This window comes from Lepisma saccharinum, chromosome 13 (genome assembly GCF_977018435.1).
Source record: "Lepisma saccharinum chromosome 13, izLepSacc3.1, whole genome shotgun sequence".
Lineage (NCBI taxonomy): Eukaryota > Metazoa > Arthropoda > Insecta > Zygentoma > Lepismatidae > Lepisma > Lepisma saccharinum.
In genome coordinates, this window is record NC_139241.1 from 18,980,209 (window position 1) to 19,007,788 (window position 27,580).

The 27,580-nt window shown below is 36.1% G+C and overlaps 1 protein-coding gene across 5 annotated transcripts in view; it reads right to left on the minus strand.

Moving 5' to 3' along the window:
* The window catches only part of LOC145997193 (uncharacterized), an 87,741-nt gene that overhangs the window by 52,539 nt on the left and 7,622 nt on the right, over positions 1 to 27,580 (minus strand). The window contains exon 1 of one of the 5 annotated variants that reach the window (XM_083133921.1): positions 17,341 to 17,369. The exons of the other annotated variants lie outside the window; for them this stretch is intronic. The gene's annotated coding sequence lies outside the window, so the exon portion shown is untranslated. Of the gene's footprint in view, positions 1 to 17,340; positions 17,370 to 27,580 lie in introns of those variants that run through there. 5 annotated transcript variants of the gene reach the window in all.

Here is a 27,580-nt window from a genome sequence, read left to right on the forward strand (position 1 = left end):
ATTCTGTTGTTGTGTTTGATGACATTATACTGGATAATCAAAACAAGGTTAGAAATTTCTTTACACAGGGCCGACACAAAAACATTGATTGCTTCTACCTGGCACAGACTTTTTCTAAAATACCGAAGCAGCTGATCCGAGACAACAGCAATTTTATATGTGTGTTTCATCAAGATCATACCAACCTCAAACACATACATGATGAATATGTAGGTGGTGACTTGAGCTACAATGATTTTTCCAAGTTTTGCAGTAGGTGCTGGAACCAGGACAGTTATGGGTTTGTCACAATTGATATGACAAGAAAACCCAATAGTGGCAAATACAGAAATAAAATCAACAATTTTCTAGACATTGAAACATATATAAATAACCATGAAAAGGCCAATCATTGATGATCTTAAATTAAGAGATTATCTTGTAAAAAGATTTAAGGGATGGAAATCACAGAACCGAGGAATTTATGAACACAAACAAACAGAACAGCCTATTATTGATGCTATTAGTGAATTAGGTAAAAATATCAAAACTGTTACAGAGCAAAATCAAAATTTGATCACAGAGCTTGTACCTGTAGCTGCAAGGAACATATTAGATTATCCAATCACCCCACTTTCCAGTATTCATACACCTAGTCCTGTTGCTCCTCGAAGAATTGTAGCTACCCACGATCCTACTGAATTGGGTCTTCTTGCTCAAAAATATTTAAGCACACCTAAAGACAACAAAGATGAGGTCTTTGGCTTATATGCTGACACAGAGCGTGATGGTAGCATCATACATAGAATTGGCAATTTCAGAGTAACATTTATGGGAGATGATCTAATTGTATATTCAGAATCTCATCTTGGAGAAAAAGGTGGTTTTGTTAAATATCCCGGCACACCTGGATTGTGGGAACTGATGACTAGGAAAAGGCCTGGCAACTATACAGATCAAGATTATGAACACTACAAAGAAATATTAATAAAATCAGATGCTCTATACCAGAACAATGATCCCACACAAAAGATTCAAGTCTAGCAGTGGAGCAAAATACAACAATTTAATCAAGCCCATATGGTCACAGATCAAGACTGGCAGTGGAATCAAACAATACAACACCCTGCCTAAAAAATTTGTCTGGGTTGATGATGTCAGGAAACTTGTAGATAGGTTATTGGTGATAGCTGGGGAGGAAAATGCTGGCAACCACAATTTTTACAATGAAAAGGTTGGAATTATGGACATGATAAGCACAAAATTGTCTAATTTTATAGTGAATGACACCAAGGGGATTGGATATCTTATAAAAATTATTAATACTCTACCACCTAAATTTTGGAATATTTCTGAGGGCCGGGGACTGGTTAATGACATTATAAACAAGCTGCCATTTGATCTACATATTCCAGGCTATCAGTATTGTGGTCCAGGCACAAAATTGGAGCATAGATTAAACAGAGGTGATCCTGGTGTTAATCCCCTAGATGCTGCTTGCAGAGACCATGACATAGCATACAACACACATTCTGATCTTGACAAGAGACATGTTGCAGACAAGAAATTAGAAGAGGCTGCATTTGGTAGATTTGTAAGCAAAGATGCTTCTTTAAGTGAAAAAATAGCAGCATTGGGGACCACCATAGCTATGAACACCAAACAAAAACTGGGGTGGGGGCTGTGAATATGTATATAATAAACCTACAATGAAGGCCAAGGGTGTTATGTATCAAGTACCTTATGCAGGTCTTAAATCTCTTAAAACTATTGATAGTCTTTTAACCAAAAAGCAGCGCAAGAAAAAAAATTCTTGTATTGCCAAGGGCCATGGTATGAAATTGTTGCTTAGTACCCCCCATTTAAAAAAATTACAACAATCTAGAAAAAAATCACATGTGGGGGGTTTCATATTTACTATCCCGGCCATCTTAGCAGCACTTGGGGCTGTTGGGAGCTTGGCTGGGGGATCAGCTGCCATAGCAAAAACAGTAATAGATGCCAAGAAAAATAGGGCAGAATTAGATGAATTGAAGCGCCATAACCTGGCCATGGAGAAACAAGGCAAAGGTGTTAAGAGAGCCATGAATAAGTTTAAAAAAAACAAGAGCCGCTTACAAACCAAGATATTGAAGCTTTAATCAAGCCACTGGGCATCAAACATTTTAGAGGTGTGCACATGTCTGATTCTTTACCAGAACAACCACTCAACAAAGAGTGTGGCATTGTTAATTTAGATAAGTACAAAAATCAGGGCACTCACTGGATTTGTTATCTTAAATATTTAAAAGATGAGGCATTTGTGTTTGATTCATTTGGAGGTGTTCCACCTGAAAATTTAGTAAAATATTTAAAATCAGTTAATCTTTATTACAATAATGCCCGTGTTCAAAACTTCAAAGATGTTAATTGTGGACATTTGTGTTTATCTGTTCCCAGATATATGCCTCAAATAAATAAACCATCAATTGAAAATTTTCAAAAGGTCCTGTGGTATTTGAAACATCATGGGGGTATTCCATCTCACCAGCCAAAATTCAATATTGAATCAAATTACATGATGATATAGTGTATCCCAAAACAATAGCTCTCAGAGCATTTTATGGCATGTACTTGATCCCTAATATTACACACCACAACAACAAAATTGCAGTAGGGGATCAAAAAATTGTCATCACTCCAGGGCAATATAATCTGTCCACTCTAAATGCTCAATTACCCAGAGGTATAGTATTAACTCAAAATTCTGTCACTCACAGAGTAGAGATTGTATCTGCTACAGAAACAGTGGATCTGGGTACTATAGGAGAGCTGTTAGGCTTTGAGAACAACACAAAACTTGAACCAGCCATCAAACACACTGCTATTAATATACCTAAATTCTTAGCCATAGAGACTCTGAATATTCACTGTAATGTGGCCGAGGGTATGATCACCAAATCAAAAGGCATAGGCACTCACAAACAAACTGGCATCATTGCAACATTTAAACCTAATTCTGAATTTATGGAGCCAATCATCTACACTCCATCCCCAACATTATATTTTCCTGTGTGCCATAATAGAATAGATTACATTGAGTTGATGGTCACTAATGAAAAAGAAGAATTAGTTGATTTTGCTGGAGCCACAACAACTGCAATCATAGAGATTAATATTTAAATAAAAATACATACAATGGAAAATATTGAGAGTTATGAGCTACAATCATTCCCCCCAAACAGGACATTTGCAAATTTAAATCAACCCAACACAGAGATTGAGGTTGATCTTGATGTAGGGGATGGCTTTATACACCCCCACAGAGCAGATCTATACATCAAATTTGATGTTGTAAAGCTCGATGGAACAGATTATCCGGCAAATTCAAATATAAGATTGGTAGACAATTTTGTGCCGCATCTGTTCTCTGAAATTGAGATCAGAAAGCATGGTGTTGTTATAAACAGAGTGGATTATCCCGGCATTACCTCCACAGCTTTGGCCACACTAAAATTATCCAAAACCGAGGCTTCTTACTACAAAATAGGTGGATTTGAGGCTGGTGATAAAATATTATCTAAGAACCACACAGTGCTGTTTCCTATGCGCCTGTTGCCAGGATTCTTCTCAGATTACAAAGATATTATGTGTAAGGGTGGTTTATGAATCACATTTAGAAGAGCTGCCAATGATAATAATGCTTTGATGAGGTACAGTACATTAAACTCTACAGGGGAAGCTCTGCCCAATACCCTACCTGATGAAGGCAAATGCATTATTCAGACTATGGAGCTAAGAATCCCAGTTGTTGAATATGAAGCCAGTTATGCTCTTAAATACAAAGCAGATATAATAAAAAATCCACAGATTCCTTTACAATTTTATACATATCAATGTGTACAGAAGCCCGCCACTGGTACCTATTATGAGTTTGATGCTACAAATTCATTCTCCAGTATACAATATGACATGCCGGATTTTGTAGTGGTACTGTTTCAGACTGGAAGACACAATAATCAGGAAAAAAATTCAAGTAGATTTGATAACTGCAACATCAAGAACATATATCTTAAAAATGGCAGAAATGAGGTGTTCCCAAGAGAAAATTATAATTTAGACATGTCCAAGGATGATTTCCTTAAATTATATGAGGCATTTACAGCATACAAAAGGGTCACTACTGGCAATACTGACATGTATTACACACCAGATGAATTCAAAGCACAGAGACCCATGTTTGTCATCAACACTTCAAAAAGGAAACAAGTTGTGGTTAATGATAGGACAAACATTAAAATTATCTGTGAATTCCACGATACACTCCCTGATGACACCATATGTAGTGTTATTCTCATAGGTGAAAAATCATATGTTTATGATGTAAGAAATGAGAGAGTCACAGAGCAATTCTAGAAGAATTACATTATTTTAATACTAGATATACAAGTTGAGCCTGGTGCCCAATTGAACTTAAACCGGAAGTAAATGTGTGTGTGTGTGTGTGTGTGTGTGTGTGTGTGTGTGTGTGTGTGTGTGTGTGTGTGTGTGTGTGTGTGTGTGTGTGTGTGTGTTAATACGTTTGGCCTAGTTTTAAGTGTAGCCAAAAAAAATATCATGAGGGGCATATTTTTAACAAATTTATGGACAACAATCTCACAGAAGTGCCTTTTATAAGTGTAGGCAAATCAATCTGAGGGGGGTCATACTTTCCCGGGAAATTCCCGAGGGCATTTTTACAAAAATCTTGGATTAGACAGAGTTCCACACTTGAGCAAAAAGCTCATGTGGGCATGTTGAGCTTGTTTTAAGTGTAGCCAAATCTGCCTGAGGGGGGTTCATACTTTATCGAGCCAGTAATAGGTCAAATCATACTACTATAATCGATATGAATTGTCAGCTTACAAAGAGAGTATTAGTCCTAATTTTAACGATCTGCTAGAAACAATCAAGAGCATTCAGTTCGTGGTAGTTAATTCTAGTAAAGAATTAAAATCTCAGCTTGAAGCTTCCAATAGAGAATCGAAATCTTCCAGTGAGGAATTAAAATCTCAGCTTGAAGCTTCCAACGAAGAGTTGAAATCCAAAATTGAAGCTTCCAATGTTGAATTACAGTCTAAAATTGAATGTATGAATTTTCATTTTAAGCAGGTTAATAATCATGTAGACATGTTGGCTTCTGATGTAGCAATTAGAATCGAATTATTAGCAGAAACGTGTGTAAGTTCAAATGAAGAATTAAACCAGAAGTTGCAAGAAAGCATGCGAAATTATGACTGTAAAATATCAGACATTCTTAGTACACAAGATCTTCACAAGAAACAAATAAATGAAATTGAAGGTTCTTTGCAAGGTGCAAAAGACAATATAGGTAAACTCAAATGTGGACTTGATGATTGTTGTTCGCAAGTTGAAACATTTGATGCTAAGGTTTCGCAGTGTTTCAAAATTGTTAATCAGTATGATAATAATTTGAAACAGCTTGCATTGCGTGTTGATGTAATTGAGAATAATATGCAGAAACCAGTTAATGTAAATTATGGTGGTGCTGATTGTACTGTTACAGGTACTTCTCATAACAAATATTCTAATATGAACACTCAAGTTCATAGTATTGATAATGTTGCAAATCGCCAATCGAGAAGATTAAATATAAGGCGTGATTCTGGAACTGGTCATAATCATGATTCTGGTTTGAGTGATTGAGATGGAAGTTCTATTAACTCTACGGATACTATTAAAGTAAAGACGTTTTATGTAAGGGAACCACATCTTAAGCATGTAAGTTGGAAGCAAAATCGCAAACAATCTAGTTTACATAATGCTAGAAAGATGCAAGTAAATTCTAATTGATCTTGTATGAATAGATCTAGTTGTATTTTAAACGAACACAAAGTACAAACTGAGAATAACATTGATTTTTCCTCGAATAACACATTTCCTGAAACAACATCAAACATCATTTTCGAATGAAAATGCATTAAGTAACTTGCAAATTAATTTTAGTTTACCCCCTATACCCCCTATACGCCTTCATGGCGTGGTGCTATGCACAGGGGAACACTTTACCTTTTTTTTTAACTTGCAAATTGATTTTTTGTTAGAATGGTTTGAGGAAGAACCTGACTGGGTTATTAACGATGAAGATATTCCTGTACCTTTAACAGAAGTTCCAATTGTACATGGAATTATATGTCAATTGCCTATCATTTGTATAATAGATTGTGGTAGCCAAGCAAATGTTAAGAATTATGAGGTTTGGTGTAAGATATCATCATGTATTGGTAATCTTATGTTGGACAAGGTGGATGACATTAGATTATTTGGGTTTGCTGGATATAAAAAGTGCAAAATCGTTGGTTGTAAGACGATAAATATTCAGATTGACAGCAAATACTTTCCAATGGAATTTTTCATTTTAGAAGAACTTAATGCAGACATTATTTTAGGTGTTCCTTTCTTACGAAGGTACAAAACAATTGTGGATTTTAGGAATCAGAATATAAGTTTAATAACTTTATCAGGAAAGCAAGTGTGTACAACATTAGACAATAAGGATTCTAGTATGATAAGTGTTGAATCTGACAAGCTTGTATCTGGTGTGAAGCATGATACTGACATAACTGAGAATGAATTCCAGTCATGTAGGATGGTAAAATATGTACATATGTTAGATATTGAAGCAAATTATATGCCTTCTCAGAGGGATATTCATGAGAAAGTATTTGCAATTGAAGATATTGGTGATTCAGAGAAACGTGATTTATTTTCACTATTATGGAATTATCACGAACAATTTTCTGACAAACCAAGACATGCCAAGGTAGAACCATATAAGATACAGTTAGACAGTGACGTGCCTATTGCCACGGCACCTTATCCTATACCAATTTCTAGGAGAAAGAATTTAGAAGAATAACTCGGCAAATGGGAAAGTTGGGGTATCATATATCAAGAATCTTCCCCATATTTAAATCCTCTACACATTGTGCCAAAACAAGGTGGTTTATGGAGACCAGTAGTGGATTTTAGAAATTTCAATAAGCATGATCAGTCCTCAAGTTAGAGTTGAAACAATTCATGAAATGTTACAACGATTTTTGGGATCAAAATATTTCTCTTCTATTGATTTATCGTGTGGCTATTTCCAGATCCCATTAACTCCAGAATCACATCTTTATACTGCTTTCTCATATCGTGGTAGACAGTATTTATTTCGATATCTTCCCTTCAGCATACGATCTGCTGTGTCCATTTTTCAAGACAGGATGAACAAAATTTTCACAAGAGAATTCAACAACTTTGTTGTTTGCTATTTAGACGATCTCTTGATCTTTAGTAAAACTTGGCAGGAGCATTTAACACACCTGGAAGCTGTTCTGGAAAAAATTGAAAGATGTTAATATGTCCATCAAGTTTTCAAAGTGCAAATTTGCTTCTAAAGAAATTGCTTTTCTTGGACATATTGTTTCTGGAAATGAAATTAAGGTAGATAGTAGCAAGAATTCTGCTATAATAAATTTTCCAATACCAAATAACAAAAGGTCACTTTGCAGGAGCATCTAACACACCTGGAAGCTGTTCTGGAAAAATTGAAAGATGTTAATATGTCCATCAAGTTTTCAAAGTGCAAATTTGCTTCTAAAGAAATTGCTTTTCTTGGACATATTGTTTCTGGAAATGAAATTAAGGTAGATAGTAGCAAGAATTCTGCTATAATAAATTTTCCAACACCAAATAACAAAAGGTCACTTCGAAAATTCTTGGGTTTAGTTAACTGGAGAAGAAAATTCGTGAATAAATTTGCAGAAGTTGCCCATCCACTTTATGAACTTCTAAAGTCGAATATTCTCTGGACATGGAAGGAAGTGCATGTAGAAGCTCTTGAAAGGTTACGTGATTTGGTTATATCTCCAGAAGCTTTAGCAAAGCCTAATTTTTCTAAACATTTTAACATAAATGTAGATGGTTCAAAGAAAGGTATTGGAGGTGTTTTATAGCAAAATGGAGAGACAGCAGAAGATAATCCCAGGATTATTCAATATGCAAGTAGAGTTCTTCGTGGTAATGAGTTATCTTACAGTACACATGAAATTGAATGTTTAGCAATTATTTTTGCTTTTGAGAAATTTTATATTTATGTAGCCGGAACTAAAATTAATTTGTTCACAGATCACAAATTTCTTTCTTGGCTGGGGTCAGCAAGAACTTTAAATCCACGTTTAAATAGATGTTTCGGGAGTAAACAATCAAGCCGCTGACACATTAAGTCAATATCCAGATACTACTACAGGAAATATTTCTTTATCAGAGTTGTTTATTAATAACTTAAAATGGGATATTATTGAAGAAGATACTTTGGAATTCTGGAAGGAGTCTCAACATCGTGACGCATATTGTAGTGCTTTAATTCAGAAGATTGAGAACGGAAATCTTTCCAAGTCTTGTAAGACTCAGTATGCTTTCCAAGATAGCATTTTATTTTTAAAATGTGTTTCTGAAGATAATTGGAGATTAGTTGTGCCAGTTTCATTAATACCGAAAATCTTACATAAACTGCATGATTTGCAAGGACATTTTGGATATAGAAAGGTTTTCAGTAAATGTAAGAAATTATATTATTGGCCAAAGATGAACTTCAGTACTAAACAGTATTTGAATAATTGTTTAACTTGCGCCAGAACTAATAAGCTGTTTTGAAAAATGAAAAGGATGATTTACACATTTATTCTACCAGTCTACATTACTTGATTACAGTTGATTTGATAGGACCACTTCCGAAATCTCAAGGTTACACATTTATATTGACTGTAATAGATGTAATGTCTAAGTCTCTTATGGCTTATCCTTTAAGGAAAGCAACATCTAGAGAAGTAATTAATAAATTTAAACTGTAATATTTTTATCATTATCCTGTATGTAATAGTCTACTGTCTGATAATGGTTCGCAATTTAAGTCACAAGAATGGAAAACTTTTGTGGAAGAATTTAAAATAAGGCATATCACAACTTCAGTTCATTCTCAGTTTGCCAATCCTATTGAACGATACAACAAGGAGTTAATTAGATTATTAAGAATGTACATAAGTAAAAATCATGAACATTGGTCAAAATATTTAAGTTTTGTTTTAGGACTATTAAATAACTCCGTATCTGAAGTATCGCAGCACGTTTGCTTCCCTTACGCCAAACATGTTACGAAGGATTTCACAACGCACTTGGAGGCAAATAACACTGTGCCATGAAAATGGTGGGCACACAGCTTTTCTGGAGTAAATAGTGGTAATTTGTCTGATTTAATGGTATACCATCCTCTCATCATACGCATGTTGTTTAAATAACATTTTGCAGGTTTGTCTACAATTCAAAGGGAAAGGGAGGAGGGGGGTAATGGGACTTTTGGTACACCCTGTATAGTTGCATTACCCCAAGGATACAATAGGGGTTGAATCTTCTCGAATGAATCCCATATCCGTACGGTTTTGAAATATATTCCCCAATAACAAAAATTCAAATAAATTTCAGAGCAAATGTAGAATATACAGAATGTCTCTAATTTCATTAATATTTGGTATACTTAGGGCCGTTTTTTCAATGTTCAGTTAAGGTTCATGTTAGCACGTAACTGGAAGTTAGTGAAAATTTCTGTTTTTCAATGTACAGTTAGCTCGTAACTGGAACTCTGGTGGCGATTATCTTTACTGGTGCTTCTTCTTGCAGTTACCAGCGTAACTGCAAGTTACGAGGCAACATGGATGACTCGTGCAGCTATCGAAGTTCCACACTCGCAAATTCACTGTCAGATTAAACAAGATATGATTAATAAAACTTTTAAATTGGTACAGAAAAAGACTCGTTTTGTTTGGCAGAGCTTACCAACATCCATGCAAATATGGAAATTAAGCAGCATAGTTGCTAGAATTCATTTGGTAATGTTGTGTTAGAGAATTTGTGGTCACGATATCCGGTCTACTAGGCGGGACAATCTCCAATCTGTAATTTGGTGTAGTGGTTAGCGGTAACACTTTTCGGAGAGTGTTGTGTTTTGTAATACGAGTTCGAGTCCTGGTCACGGGTATTTTTTTTTCTTGTCAATTATTTATTACGTGTGTTGTATTTAATTCACGCTTTATTTTTTAATGATCTTCTCGGATTAATATTAGAGTAAATTTTAAAATTATTTTTACTCGTACCTTCATATTTTTAGAAGTTTAGAAAGCATGCTTACTATTAACATCATGTTTTTTCGCTCAACAACATACATAGAGAGATACAAAGCATGCAGTCAAATGTACAATATTTACATATTAATAATAATAATAGTGTTTATATCAACAAACCGTTATTATTAATGTCTCGACTTTCGAGTTCTTCACGCTTCTTCTACAAGAAAGTATCTGCGCTTGCGCCTCATAACATCATTTCCCCCACGTCGAATTGGCCTTTATTAGAAGAAAACCAAATTTGTAGTGCTGTCTTTCGTTAATTTATTTCGAAAGCTTACAAAATGGATGCACAGCCATTGTTCCTATCGTTTCACAATGCAATAGCGTGCTTTCGAGCGTGGCGTGCTTGTAGTTCTATATCTAAACGCCAGGCTGTGTGCCAGTCGACACGGTTTGCAACTATACTAACAGATGGTGCGCAGATCGATTTCCTGTAATTTCCGTGCTTCAGAACTGCCAACACACTGTTTCGGAGAACGTACCATGGTTTAGTTAACTGGCAGTTACTTTCATATTGAAAAACCCGGTGCTGGTTAAGACTGGCTGTTATCTCCAACTGGCAGTTAGTTAACAGAAAGATTAACAGGACATTGAAAAACTGGCCCTAACTAAATTTGGCCTTCGAATCACGAATCTGTTGTTAAAATGCCGCGGACACGTCTGGAAATCGTGAAAAAAGCTGATGAAAGTTGTTGTTTTTTTTTCTTAAAAAAAAAAAAAAGCTTTCACATTTTACGAACTAAATTTTAACTATGCTTACCTAACGTAACCGAACGGTAACACTTTCATATAGTGGAAACGGAATTTCTTACTTTTTACATAAGAAAGTACTTACGCAAATCATTTTCTTTAGCATTGTTGAGGTTCGGGAAAATAGTCTTGATCCATTTTAATGCGAAATCATGTGTTTATCTGTGAAAATATCCTTCCAACACGTTATTGCTGCTGCTGCCATTTGCTTTCTGCACGTGAGCACGATGTTCCGTGTATTACATGATGAAACCCCCAGTAAGTGTTTCAAACCTCGCCAAGTTTTCACTATAACATGACGTGTCGAGTATTTTTTTTTAAAATTTTTTAAGCTATGCTTGCCTAACCTAATCGAACATTACCTTACGGGAAACGGTTTGTGGAGTTAACATCAATGGTTTGCAAGGTATTAGCATAATTTCAAATCCGGGGGTCGAAAGTAGGTATTTTTCGGTGAACAAGGTTGCAACACTGCAGAAATCGACAAAACACTCGCACAACGCACGATGAACCAGTACGCTATCACCATAATGTGTGTTACAAAATCGAAATAATGAAGAACAGTAAGTACTCGTAAATCTAAGAAATAGACATTATTTTCGTTAGAAATGCATTATTACACCTAAAGACATGTTCCGCAATGCAGAATAGTACGTTAGCAATGTAAAAAAGTGTGAACTAAATGATTTATAGGCCTTTCACCTATATGAAAGTAGTACCATCCGAACCTAACCTAACCTTGCTGGAAATGGTTTGTAGGGCTATCCGTCAATGGTTTGTGGGGCTACCCGTGAATTTTTACATGCGGCCACAGCATGTTAACAACAGATTCGTGATTGGAAGGCCAAATTGGTACTAATCTGATATTCCCAGGACAGATTTCTTCATTTTTACAGAAGAAACTACTTACGGTAATAAGTTCCTGTAGCATTGTCTAACATCTGGAAGGTGTTTTGTGTGATGCGGGAATGTTTCATAGCGGAAATTCAACCCAACGAACCATTTCCCATAAGGTTAGGTTAGGTAGGGTCACGTATAGGTTACAATACTTAAAAATTGGTTTCGAAAAAAATATGCATAGCCCCACGAACCATTGACACATAGCCCCACAAACCATTGCGGAAACGTACTTTCTTCAGTTACAAAAACACTTTTCTTTTTTAAAAAAGGTAAATATGTGATATCGCCCAGACGGATTTCTTCAAATTTACAGGAGAAAGTACTTACTGAAATGAGTTTCTTTAGCATTCTGGACGTTCTTGGAGGTATTTTCTTTCAAGGGGAACTAAAAACTTTGTATTTGAATGCTGCCGGACAAGAATTAATCACTTTTTACGTAAGAAACTTGCATTGCCTGCCATATTATGCCATTGTTTCCATTGTGTGCGTGCAGATGGCGAGAGCGTCGAAAGTCACACGGTCTCATCAGTGTTTCCAAACGTGCATTTTTTTTACGAGAATTTTGTTTTCTTTCTTTCCAGAAATGGTTTTTGGGGCTATCCGGCAATGGTTTTTTGGGGCTATCCGTCAATGGTTTGTGATCACATAATGAACACGAAAGTAGGTATTTTTCGGTTAAGAAGGTTGAAACACTGCATACCCACTCCAAAAAGACAAAACACAAGCATGGCGCGATGATCCATGACGAGTGCATGCCATATTGTCTGTAAACCAAAGCGTAACAAGGAATACAAATAATCACTCGTAATATGAAAAGTTGACACTATTTTATGGAAAAAGGCATAACTTCACCTTAAAGAATATTCCGCAATGCAGAAAAGGTAAGTACCAGTTGCAAAATTAAGGAAATAAATGAGTTAAAGATGTCCGGGCGTTATCCGATATATTAAAATTTCGGTAACCACCAAACGTCTCTAATTCCCTTATTTTCGTATTTTTCACATTGATACTTACATATTCTGCATTCGTAAGGATTCTTCTATTTCGCGTTTCGTTTTTTGCAGGCAAATAATCTCAATTTTCGAAATATGGAGTATTTTTATTTTCTTCGCTTTTGCTTGCGTTACACGCGATATGGCGGAGAAATCTTGACTAGCGTAGTCCATGATCAGTGGTTATGCAGTGTTGCGACCTTCTTCATAGCAAAATATCTAGGTACTAGTATGGAGAATACGTAAGTACGAATGTCAAAAATTGACGAAACTCGGAAGTTATAGGTGTCGTGTGGTGGGTGTGTTGTGAAATTGGTGCCGGGTGTTGAGGATCCGGTGGAGTTTTTGGTTGCACACGGGGTGGTGAAGAGAGGAAAGGAATGTGCAAAGTGTGAAATTGGAAATAATTGCGAATCATTGGCGCTAGCCCCACCAACCATTGGCGCGTGGATAGGTTAGTAGGGCCACGCAAAGGTTTCAATAGTGAAAAAGATAGCCCCACGAACCATTGGTGCGTGGATAGGTTAGTAGGGCCACGCAAAGGTTTCAATAGTGAAAAAGATAGCCCCATGAACCATTGGCGCTAGCCCCACGAACCATTGGCGCGTGGATAGGTTAGTAGGGCCATGCAAAGGTTTCAATAGTTAAAAATTGGTTTCGAAAAAAATATTCGTAGCCCCACACACCATTCTCGGATAGCCCCACGAACCAGTGGCGCTAGCCCCACGAACGATTCACGGATAGCCCCACGAACCATTCACGGATAGCCCCACGAACCATTCACGGATAGCCCCACGAACGATTCACGGATAGCCCCACGAACCATTCACGGATAGCCCCACAAACGATTCACGGATAGCCCCACGAACCATTCATGGATAGCCCCACGAACCATTCACGGATAGCCCCATGAACCATTCACAGATAGCCACACGAACCATTCACGGATAGCCCCACGAACCATACATAAATAGCCCACGAACCATTCATAAATAGCCTTAGAGATACTGGGCGAAAAGGGGGGGGTTATAGCCCCCATCAACCTCACATTGAGCACGCCACTGATCCTGTGCACGTCATGTTGTCGCAAGTTCGTAATCAGAAATGATGAACAGTAACTCACGTTTATTTACGTTCTAGAACTGTTACACAGTTACAAAACCGCGTATTTGGAAACACTGACCGGTTGTTACGTCATGAAACGCTCGCAAATATTTGGTTCACGTAGTAGACGGACATCAAGGGAACAGCTTTCGTGCATTGGAGTGACATTAATGTCGAAAATTACATGATTTACCGGCAAAAAAATTTCAACGAGGTGAAAACAAACTTCCAAGACCTTCCTAAAGTATAAATAAACCCATTTCGGTAAGTACTTTCTCCTGTAAAATTGAAGAAATACGTTTTGGGGATACGAAAATTTTACCGTTTACATTGGTAAAACTTGGATAGTGTCCCAACGGATTTCATCATTTTTACACAAGAAACTACTTACCAACATGAGTTTCTGTAGCATTTAGAAGTTCATGTTGGTATTTTCTTTAATCGAGAAAAACCGATATTGTCCGTATATGTTAAATTGAACGAAAGGAGTGCTAGTGGAACCTAACCTAACCTCGTAGGCATACCTCGTCCCCGTGATGGTTTGTGGGGCTACCCGTGGATGGTTTTGGGGGGTAACGTCAATGGTTTAATAATTACTCTTTATGTGAAAAATTGAACTTCTTTCCTGAATAAAGCAAAATAGCACCTTGAAGTATATTTCGCAATGCAGAATAGGTAAGTACGAATGTTAAAAATGACGAAATAAACGAGTGAGAGGTGTTGGGACGCTATCGAAGTTTTAGCTTTACATTAAGTTCAACAAATTTACATTACAATGACATCAGTTTGGTCATAAAATACATCATTAAGCACGATTTACAATTCGTATCGATTATTTTTGCAAGGCTATATTGTTCAAGCGTTTATCCGTTTCGACGTTAAAATAATATATGTTCGCTAATAGTACTTTCTTTCGTACTTACAATTCAGGGGTTGCTCGCAGGTGCTCGTTCGGCGGCGCAGATCGTATGCGCAGTTGTCCGAGGATGTATTACGTCATCATCGAAACGCTCGCAACGGAAAGGGCTGGTTCCTTATGCAAAAATTGAGATATTTGACAACGAATATCTTCTAAAATATAGTAGAAGGGAAAAAGTTACAACTTTTACTGTTAATATTCATCCTTTCTAATAAATTTATCACAAAGTTGATTCAAATGTGTAAAATGGTTTTCAAGAAATCGTGTTACGAAGGAACCCCTGTTTTGTCCTCTCCAGGCTTCCAATGTAAGGTAGTTTTAACTTAAGCGCGTTGGATTTCTTTATGCTCTATGTTTTGAAATAAGATTACTTTGTTCTTGTCAACTGAAATCATGTCTAAATACTATGGAAAGCTGTGAAAACTATTATCAGAAAACTAACGGAAGAAATCTAAAATATCACAGCTAGATTGATATAAAAAATGCGGGATTGCCCATTTTTGTGAAAAAGGCATTGTGCGTGATCTAAAAGCAGAACTTTTTAATATTGTGTGTAAATATAAGGGTGTAATAAACGTGACTGCTTCCCAGGCACTTATCGAAGGGGGGCTTAGGGGGCTCGAGCCCCCCCGAAAGTTTTCGGTTTACAATAGATAAAATGAGATTTTTTTGTTTCTTGTGGTGTCAAATAAAATAATGTTACGTTAATTTAAGGAGAGAAATAATTATCGAGGCAAGACGGAGAATATTCTATAACCCTGTTATTGGTAACAGCTCGTATCCAAGGTGGGAATCAGGGGACTTGTTACAAACAGTATTTGTTTTTTTTTTCTTTTTTGTGATTGTGTATGAATTTGTATGCTTGGGTTTCTTCCATGGTTCTGTGTAGCTCATAAGAGCCAATAAGGTTTGAACTTTCAGCCCTCCCCCATGCGACGCGGAAGGAAGTATAAATATGGCCTGTGTCAGAGGACAGAGTGAGTGTGTTTTTGAACTGGATAGCTGAAGGGAGAGCGATCTTCGGGCTCCAGTGGCCTCCCTTGAGAAAAAGCATCCCGAGGCAGTTCTGCCGATGTTCAGCTTTCCACTTGGCAGTTCTGCCGTGGGGCTCACGTTAGAGGAATGTAAATAATGTAACTTAGAGAAATATTGGAAGAATCCGAGCCTTGTTTTGTTAAATTGTAAATAAATGTATAAAGCCCATTTCTGCGAGTTTTCAGCAATCACCCTGCAACATTAATTTCAGTAAGTTCTTGCCTGTGATTGATTCTTTGGTTCCGAGCGCTCTGGTGAGGAACGGGATGGGAACCCAGGACTAACGAGCCTATTTAGTTGTTTATTTGGGTTTTTCCTGCCAGAAGCGGCCCGGTAAGGGTGGAGTGTTGCGGAACAGACTCAAGCCCCCTTCAGATTGAATAATATGGTGATAATTTGAGAGAGATAATTATCTAGACAAGACGGAGAATGTTCTATAAGCCTGTTATTGTTAATAGCCCGTATCCAAAGTAGAGATCAGCGGCGCGATTCACGAACTGTTAGTAGTCCGATATGTAGTCTAATATGTAGCCGCGTCAGGCTTGTGGTCAAATTTGTAGTCATTTCCTGAATTTGCGATTCTTGAAACTGTCTACAGCGGTCTACACGCTACAGTCGACTACATATCGGGCTACAGTTGTAGACAGTTCTTGTAGGACCCTTTTTAACCCTCCTAGAGCGGGCTACAGCGAACTACATTTGTCATATTCTGTGTATGTGTATGACATCCAACTTCAAAGACGAAAATAGGGTACTACTTTACTATACGTGAGACACCTGGGAATCATTTCTTTCGCACTTTTACCAATAGGGTACTACTTTACTATACCTGCAGGGCGATTCACGAAAATGACTACAAAATCGAGTCTACAACGAAGTAGTAGTTCTTAGTAGTAAAAGATGTAGTAAAGTGCGATTCACGAAACCGTCTACTAAGAATCGACTACATCTTTGTCTACAGCGCACGGCTACAAGGAAAGTGGTGAACTTGGCGAAACTAAGCAATATCTATGGAAATAATCGATATTTTAATCGATTGTTGTGCTATTTCCTTGACACTATCGATGCATGACGTACTTCGAGATTCCGAGAGTTGTTTGTTTACGCAGAATGCACAAAAAACTAGTTTAGTTTGTTAAAACTGCGAAGTAATCGTAATGTACGCGTAACCGCAAAGTAATTTGTATAAAGTGAAAATACTCGTTGAATTAAAGCAATTGTGTGTAAATACACGAAATTTAATAACAGATGCTATGTTTTACCTTACCTTCTACTGTATGTCACTGTTGAAACATATGCGGCAGAACTAAGGAATACTATTTTTCTTATGTGTTGCAATTGAATGATGCAAAATGTAAAGGCAGCTGATTTTTCATGATTGATTGATTTAGTTTATTGGTAACACTTTACTATACCGGAGACGGAGTTCTTCAAATTTACACGAGAAAGTACTTACGCAAATCATTTTCTGTAGCGTTGTTGATGTTCGGGAATGTAGTTGTGATCCATTTTAATGCGAAAGCATGTGGTTTTCTACGAAAATCTATTTCCGACGCGCTATTGCTGCTGCCGCCATTTGCTTTCTGCACGAGAGCACAATACGCTCTCGTATTTTCCGTATATGCTAAATTGAACGAAAGGAGTGCTAATGGAACCTAACCTAACAGGCCTAACCTAACCTAGTAGGCATACCTCGTCCCCGTGATGGTTCGTGAGGCTATCGTGAATTTTTGGGGCTGCCCGTGAAAGTTTGTGGGAAATAAGGAACAACAGTAAGTACTCGTTATTGTAAGAAATAGACATTATTTTCGTTAGAAATTCATTATTTCACCTAAAGAAATGTTCCGCAATGCAGAATAGTACGTTAGCAATGTAAAAAATTGCGAAATAAAACATTGATAGGTGTCTCCGGTATAGTAAAGTAGTACCAGTTTATTTTACTTCGCGTTTTGTGCCTCTTGGCTAATTTGCGAAGATGGGATGAGTGATGAAATAGATGAATGGACATTCACAAACAACCAAGCCCGACCGGGATTCGAACCCGGGACCCTTGGCATCGCAGCGCGATGTGCTAACCACTCGGCCACAGGATCGGGCAGCTGATTTTTCATGCTTTGCCATTATTATCTATAATGCAGGGAGTAAGAAACCATTAAATTATCCACCCATTGAGTATCTCGTGAAAACTCAATTTTCTTCTTTTTACAAATGTCAAATTTTTAGTTGTTTGGCATTACATTTTCTTAAGTTAGTCGTTCGTAGCAGGAACGTCTACGTTTTCTTAACCTGTTCAAACCCATTAAGATTAACGTTGCAAGTTTCGTACGAACTGTTTCTCTTTACTCAACTTTATGCACAAATAGCCCTGCTGAGCAGCCATCATCTTATGCTAAGCACATTACATACACATTAAAAATAATACTAAAGAAATGATTTACACTTTTAGTGTCTCTTCTGTACTGTTTTCAGTACATCAACAGGTGTTTTGAAAGATCTACTGTGTGTAGATTTTCAAGCAGATATGAAAACAAATTGTTTATCATGAGGAATGACAATTTATATTTACAGCCAATATGTTAAAGAAATGGTAGGCGAGTTGTCCATAACAGTTTTTATTTGGTCTGTTCTACACAATGTGAAATTTAAATGAAAATGTAAAAAAAGTGGAAGACAATATGTGCTTCACTTCAACAGAATTCCATTCTTTAAAGCAACATATGATGTGGAATGAAAAAAATGAAAAGATATGAACTATTTGCCTATTATTTTTTCTCATTCCTGTACATTAGATCTACTGTAGGTGTTTGGTAGAAAACCATTCAGTTTCAGTAGATTTCCAAGTAGAGTACAATTGATAACAGTTGTAAATAGAAATTCCCAGCTAATCGGGCCACTATATACCTCCACTGAGTATCGAACCTAGTAAAGTAGAATCTGAACAATTGGAATCACTAGCGAAAATTAAGTTCAAGGTTCACGGATTACAAATGTCACTAATTATTAGAACAAACTTTTGAATGTTTTTGTGCTCAAAAATTGTTCATGCCTTGAACTTGGCCAAACTTTTAATTGATGAATAAAATATTGTCATGTTACATGCTACATTTGTACATATGAATTTGATTTCTGACTGAATGCACATACTACGGAAACATAAAAGATAGGCCTACATGTTACTTCTTTTTTCTTTAAGGACGATTTTCATGTCCCATGTTATACTGTATGGAATTCTCAGCAGACAGTCATTCATTGTTTGTTGCCAAGAAGATAGACTAGTACTGCAATCACCTGGCAAAAAAACAACAACATACATTTGCATTATCTATAAGCAGCTAGTGACAGCAACTTGGAGTATGGTAAAAGCACCAAACCGTGACATACCTAACCTACTCACACCTGCATCTGAGATCAGAAATAAATCAAACATAACCACCCTAACCTTTTCAGATGTTTGTTTTTGCTATCAGATGCATATGCTAGTAGGTTTGGTGTTTTTAGCATGTAACACCAAGCTGCTGTTAGCTGCTCATGTAATATCTATGTATAAGACAACCACTCACATCACATTTGCTTACACCTCAAATTTACAGAAATTTAATTCAATGAGAATTTCAAGAAATTCTTAAAAGTTACACACATCACAATTTGATACACTCCAGAATATACCTTGCATTCCTGTTGATAACAAAAAAGAAATGTTGACATTTGTAACAATTTGGATTAGAAATCATGGAACGACTTGAGATGACCGGACCCCTCTCCGATTTTCTTCACATTTGGCATACTCACTAATTGAGGCCTCCTAATCACAAATCTGAAGTTAAAATTTGTCGGAAATGTCTAGAAATTGCAAAATAAGCGAAAATAAGGTGTTAGTTTTCGGAATGGAAACTGTCGATTTTCGAGAATTTTTTTTTTTCACAAACAAATATATATATATGCCTGATACTACCACGACATCAAATTTTAACTATGTTTGCCTAACCTAACAGAACTAACCTAACCACGTGCCAATGGTTCGCAATTATTTCCAATTTCTAGATCCTGATACTACCACGACACCAAATTTTAACTATGTTTGCCTAACCTAACCGAAACTAACCTATTCACGTGCCAATGGTTCGTGAGGCTAGCGTCAATGGTTCGCAATTTCTAGACGTGACCGACAAATTTTAACTTCAGATTCGTGTTTACGAGGCCTCAATTAGTGAGTATGTCAAATATGAAGAAAATCGGAGAGGGGTCCGGTCATCTCAAGTCATACCTAAAATCACACAATAATGAAAGAACCAACTATATGGGTCATTCCACGTCAGTTCAACGAGGCCAGGGAACCCACCATCTCAGATTTTTATGAAATTTGGTACATTCAATCCTTCCATGGTGGTAAGAAACCACATAAAATTTTTCGCCTCTAACTCATCTGGTTTCAGAGTTATGGCCTCTCAAACTTTCAGCCAACTCTCCTTTCCCTTCATTTCCGAAGCCCTCATTCAAACCTGCAGCGCTTTACAAAATAAATTATATCTCGCTCACACATGATTCAATCCTTTTGAAATTTCACAACAATATTAACCAAACAATAGGCATTTCAGAAAAAAATATGACATCACATGATATCAATATTTTAGTAAAAAAAAAAAATTAATAAAAAAAATATTAGTGGGATTTTTTTGCCGAAAACATGCCTTGCTAAAATTTCAATTATCATTAAAAGGGAATGAATTAATACCAGCATAAGTATTTTTAAAATTAACCTAGATATGTATTCTAACTTACCCAGCAATAAAAGTTATGGTTATTTTATCCCTTCCATAAATATAATATACTTATGTCTGATATTTGGATGAAATGGCTTGCGGAGTATTAAAATATTTTGGTTAACTCAAAATCAATCAAATAATGTGTTATAAATTAACACAAACTCGAAATTCTACACTTTTGATTATTCTTTGAGTATTGTTGTATTATTATTTCCTTGCTTATTTATAAAATAATTTATCCATATATAAACAACATGTATGTGTTTCAAAAAAAACTTTGTTTGATGTTGTGTTCTTTTGTAAGCAGCAGTCAACATTACCTGAGACAGAATAGCAATGAAGATGATGATAATAATAATTTATATAATTTTATTAATATGAAATCATCATTGAACAATATCAGTTATTATGGTATCACCTCCTGCTTCAACATTTGGTGTTTGATGATTTATCCATACAGATATTTAAATGTGATTGATCAAAACACAGGTTTAAGAATTACAGAATATTCCATATATTGCCTATATATATATTTTTTACCTTTCCATATATGTGCATGCAACTTATACAAAAATTTACTTTGTGACACAATGTTGGATTATCTTGTTGTCCATTGAACTTAGAACCTTTTGCCATCCAAATGTATGATTCTTTCCTGCACTGACATCATGCAGATGTCTGAGAAGTGGTATGTCCTTCCAGATGTTGTTTCTGGTGGATCAACAACAGCCAGCACATGGGGAATTGGTACTGCACATGTATCTTCATGTTTTGGCCAATAGAATGATGGGGAAGGAGCATGGGGGTGAAGAAACTTTACAACAACATCTCCTTGATCTTCATCCACTTGAGATACCATTCCAAAATACCACAACTGATCATACTTACAAGCAATGTAACATCCAGGAAAGAGTTCATCTACGGTTACAATAAAAGATTGGTGGTTTTTCAGACTGTACGTGAGAGATGGTGTCTCATCTTGACTGATTCTTCTAGCCACAATGGTGCCTGTAGAATCCAGAGGTCTGAAATTGTGAAAACTTCTAGTGCCTGGAACTGTTTGCACATCTGTAAACCGGTTTTGAAGTGTCAAACGGGTTGAATCAACTTCATCTTTCTCTATAAAGTGAAATGCAATATTTGTAATTTTTTCCACACAGAAATTGTAAAAATCTCCTGTTGTTGTGATCTGTCTCTGTAAACTCTCTTTTCGTGCCAAGCGTTTTGCTGTTCCGCCAATCCCATCACATTCTGATTTCCCATGGCTTGTTGCAAAAAATGACCATTGTGCCTCTAGCTGGAACTCCTCTTCATGCAGACACAAGTTGAGAAAGTTATATTTGTTTTTGTATTGAGCAGCACTCCCGTCACTAAAATAGTGTATTTTCTTGACATGTGAAAAATTTTCTTTCAGAAATCTCACGACTATTCCTTGAATTTTGTAAACCATGTTCACATCATGCTTTAGGTCATCAGATATGATGCAGTGTGATGAAACAATCTTTTCCCCAACAGAGTTCTTACAGTAGACTACAACAGGATGTACAGTACATGACTCAGAAGTCCAGTGGTAACCTTGGGCCTCATCTTGGATTGTAAAAGAATAATTCTCACTAAAATCCATCATAATTACTGCTGTATCTATTGGTGTATTTTCTTTAAGACTCTTAAGGAATGAAGACTGTGACTTTGCTATGAAAGAATGTGGAATTAATTTTTCAATCTTGTTAGTTAAGTCATCCAGAAAATCATCAAGCTTTGATGAACATTTCAACATCTGTGTTCTGTCAGTTGAAACCCACTGAGAAAATTGAATTGTATCACTTTCTTCATAGTCTTCAAACTTTGACTGTAAGTAGCATGATAGATTTTCTTTCGGAGGACATTCACTGCAGTGTCGGAGCATGCATTCCCTTTTAGCTTTTTCGCACAACAAAAATTTCATAACATCCTTATAGTTTTCTTGAATTTGGGCAGCATGGAGGAGAAGTATGACATTTTGGTGAATTGTGCACACACACACTGAGTGGGTCCCACTGGCACCTGCTAAAACACACCACTTTGGTCGTAAAGCACAAAACTTAGAAAACCCCACTTTAACACTGGCATATTCATGCTTGAAACTTGAATACAATTCACGAAGGTTGGCCATAATCAATCGCTTTCTCTTGTATTCTTTTTTTCCTATGCTAACTACATCTTTCATTCCAGACATAACTCTGGATTGTTCATCACTTTCATAATAGTTCTTCACGAAATCTATAACTTCAGGTCTCAAGTTTTTCCCATGCCTGGGAGCTGGTTCAGCCAAGAAACCCTGTTCTTTAACCAGTTGCTGAGCTTTACGAACAGCATAATTGGATACACCGAATGTCTCCTGCATTTCTTTTTGGGTCCATGTCAGTGAGGCAGGAATGGTTAGTAGTTGAATTTGCTTTTTCCTTGAAACATATTTCATACTGTTCTTCATAATATCTACAAGCTTGTCCATATCAGCTGCTTTTTTTTTCAAGGTTTGTTTTTTTCTTTTCTTCTGTTGGAATTTCAACCTCTAATACATTTTGAATTTTGCTCCGAACATTTTTCTCAAAATTTTCAAGTTTTTGCCTTCCGTAAGATGCCTTCCTATGTTCACCTAAAGCATGGAGTTTTATTGGTGAGCAACCTACCCCAACTAAAGATGAATTCAGCTTTTCGATTGTTTCCTTCTTCTCTAATCCAGTGACTTCTTCTGCGCATACATCAACATCCTCTGTGTCTCTTGGGCTATCAGCACTTTCATCAACACTCACTACATCATCTTTAAATAAAGCGGCTCTACAATTACAACATAGTTTTTGCCCTGGTTTCACTTTAATTCCTCTTCTAAATAGGTTTTTAAATTGGTGTACAGTCACCACACGTAGGGATTTTGTAACAGGTTTCTTGTGCTTTCTACGGGGATCACAACACACTTTTTGAAGAAATTCAAATTTTTCTAGAAAAACACTTTTATGGTGCAAACATATAGTCCGTAAAACCTCATCAGCTTCTGTCCTAGAGTTTAACAGAACCCTGCTGTCCTCGCTGAGATCTGCAACATTTTCAATGCCTTTTCTGGAAACATAACTCAACTTGTGGCACTCTGTCAGAAGTAACTGTCCAACACTACACTTCCTTTCTTCCATTTTCCTGTAACCAATAGACAAAGTCTCATTTAGGATCAAGAAGCTTCTAACATCACTGTCAGTTACTATTACACACTACAAAGACTTAAGTCAGTCCAGCTGCATTTTTCACTCAAGAAGAAGCTATGCAGACTGCCTACTAAAAGTTACTGCATGTTGTGACCTGTCAGAATATGTGTCACTAGTCTATGTTTACCAGGGAATGAATCATCAAACACCAAATGTTGAAGCAGGAGGTGATACCATAATAACTGATATTGTTCAATGATGATTTCATATTAATAAAATTATATAAATTATTATTATTATCATCTTCATTGCTATTCTGTCTCAGGTAATGTTGACTGCTGCTTACAAAAGAACACAACATCAAACAAAGTTTTTTTTGAAACACATACATGTTGTTTATATATGGATAAATTATTTTATAAATAAGCAAGGAAATAATAATACAACAATACTCAAAGAATAATCAAAAGTGTAGAATTTCGAGTTTGTGTTAATTTATAACACATTATTTGATTGATTTTGAGTTAACCAAAATATTTTAATACTCCGCAAGCCATTTCATCCAAATATCAGACATAAGTATATTATATTTATGGAAGGGATAAAATAACCATAACTTTTATTGCTGGGTAAGTTAGAATACATATCTAGGTTAATTTTAAAAATACTTATGCTGGTATTAATTCATTCCCTTTTAATGATAATTGAAATTTTAGCAAGGCATGTTTTCGGCAAAAAAATCCCGCTAATATTTTTTTTATTAATTTTTTTTTTTACTAAAATATTGATATCATGTGATGTCATATTTTTTTCTGAAATGCCTATTGTTTGGTTAATATTGTTGTGAAATTTCAAAAGGATTGAATCATGTGTGAGCGAGATATAATTTATTTTGTAAAGCGCTGCAGGTTTGAATGAGGGCTTCGGAAATGAAGGGAAAGGAGAGTTGGCTGAAAGTTTGAGAGGCCATAACTCTGAAACCAGATGAGTTAGAGGCGAAAAATTTTATGTGGTTTCTTACCACCATGGAAGGATTGAATGTACCAAGTTTCATAAAAATCTGAGATGGTTGGTTCCCAAACCTCTTTTTTTTGGTTGAATTGATATGGAATGACCCATATGGGATTATAGATTTAAAATAAAAATGCTCTGTTCACATATTTTTTTAACCTATTTATTGATTTATTTATTGCATTGGTCTTCTGCTACTTTTGGCTAATCATGAAGATAGGGATGAGGAATGACATGTTTAAATTGAAGAAAGGACACTCACAATAACATCCATGTCCTGGGAAGGATTTGAACCCTTAACTCCTGGCATCATAGCAAACTTTGCTAACCTCGATAACAGTTCGTTATATCGGAGACACATTTCTTCGTTTTTACAGAAGAAACTACTTACAACGTTCATCGAGGTATTTTCTTTCATCCTGGAATCTATTTGATCGGGAAATCATGTATTTTTCAAGAGAAACATCTCAGCAACGCACAAGTGCCATTGCTTTCGCTACGTGAACTGGATGCTACATACGTTTGATGATGTAACCCTGTCAGTTTCCAAACCCCCTTTTTTTAACTATGCTTGCCTAACCTAACCTAACCTAACCTTATCAGAAATGGTTTGTGGGTCTATCCGTCAGCAACCCATGCATAATATACAATTTGCACACGTGACGAACATGATAGTAAGTATTTTTCAGTAAAGAAGGTTGGAAACACTGCATACCTACAACAGTAGTCAACCTCTGCCCACCATATTGTGTGTTACAGAAGCAAAAAAAGGAATAATAAAAACTACTCTCTATATGAAAAATTGTGTTTGTTTTTGTGTAAAAAGCATAATGGCACCTTGAACTATGTTTCACAATACGCAATTGGTAAGTACGAACCATGCGAAACACAAAATATCCAATTTTAATGTGTCTCCGATATAACGAACTGTTACCCTAAACTCTTTACCTATTTACACTAGAATGCTTTGGTGCACCAAATTAATTTTTAAAAAATCATGTTCTAATGCAATTTCCTCTCATTGTTTAAAAAATTACTAACCATTGTTATAACTGTATCTTTAGTCAAAACAAAAATAAATGTCTGATGAAAGGAGCGTGTGTTCTCCTGAAACGTCACAAAGAAAAACTGTTTTCTTATGCTTGTAATAACCGTAAACTACAGGAAAATATTTCCTCTCATGTATTAACTATTTTGAAAGTTATGTTGTTTTACAATAATTGCTACCACAATTTTTTAACCGTTAAAAGATAAGTAGTGTTACATAATTAAACATGAATGTGCTGAGGGGTTGCCAATAGAGGAAATATAGTGCTTCTTGTTTATAATAGTGATATACCTAATATTTTATATGCATCGAAAGATGTTTTATGCTGGCTGATACAGGATTTGAACTGAGAAGTTTATGTACAATACACTTCCCAAGCACAAATCCCATACCGTGCCTTGCATTAATGCTCCTGCGTCTGGATCCCAGGGAAACCAGAATGAACTTGGAACCTGAGAAAAATAAAATATATATATATAGTTTGCACATGGTAATGAACACATAATCGTCACAACAAACTCTAAATGTTTGCATGTGTTTGTGTCAGTACAGTGTACTGTTTTGTTCTAGCAGATAATATGTGCTCTATCTACACTATGCCCTAAGTATACAATGTGCTCTATCTACACTATGTCCTAAGTATACAATGTGTAAATAAAACCTGCTGTAAAGTACAATTTTTATCCACATCTAATTTTTAAATGACATATGTTTCAACAATTTGTATTAATGCATGATCATTATAAAAATTATTTCATAATAAATGCATAATTATTGTGCTGTGAATTTTATTTATAAATTAAGTAAATGCTTAATAAATTTATGTAAAACTATATTTCACACAAATCTTGAGCACTGCACAAAGAAGAAAAATAGCTCTCATGGGACTTCATTGAAGCCCATGTTAACAATTGAGATGGTTAGGTTGATTTGATTTGCTTTATTTTGCTTCACTTTTGGCTAATTTGCGAAGATGGGAATGAGGGATGATATGATGAAATTGATGGATGGACACTCAGAAACAGCCATGCCCAGGTCAGGATTCGAACCCGGGACCCCTAGCATCATAGCACGATGTGCTAACCTCATCGCTGGCAATTGAGAAGGCGAATGGAATGGCATGGATAAATAACAATAATAAAAACATCATCACAACGATTGTACATAACTGGCAAAAATATAGGCTGCTTTGATAAGTGGTGTGTGTACTGTGAACATTTTCGATGCATGCGTTTGTATGATTTAGCAACCTTAAGTAGCCTATCAACAGTTTTCATTTCTTTTCAGAAATGTTTTCACTATTTACTTTTGTCCTGTTACAGCCATCGATAACCTATGCACATTTTTTTTCCACTTAAGTTTGTGCTGCTTCTTCTCATCCGTCTGCCTGCAAGCACGTTCGTACAAAATCAAACTGCATACTGTTGGGGCTTGACTTCCGTATAATTACGATTTTGGCATGGCTTATGGGATGCATAAGATTCAAAATGAGTGGTTATTATTTATGGTCTGTAGATGATGAAATTGCTGTTTTTAAATCGCATGAAATCCTAGGTAACAGTTCCGAATGTTTCATGATTTTTCACAAATTTTATAGGAGTATTAGGAAGTGTTTACAAAACTGGAAATGATTGTGGGAGTAAGTTAGAAGCTTGGAGAAACTAATTAGCACAGTTAAAAGTTGCACAAAGTATTAAT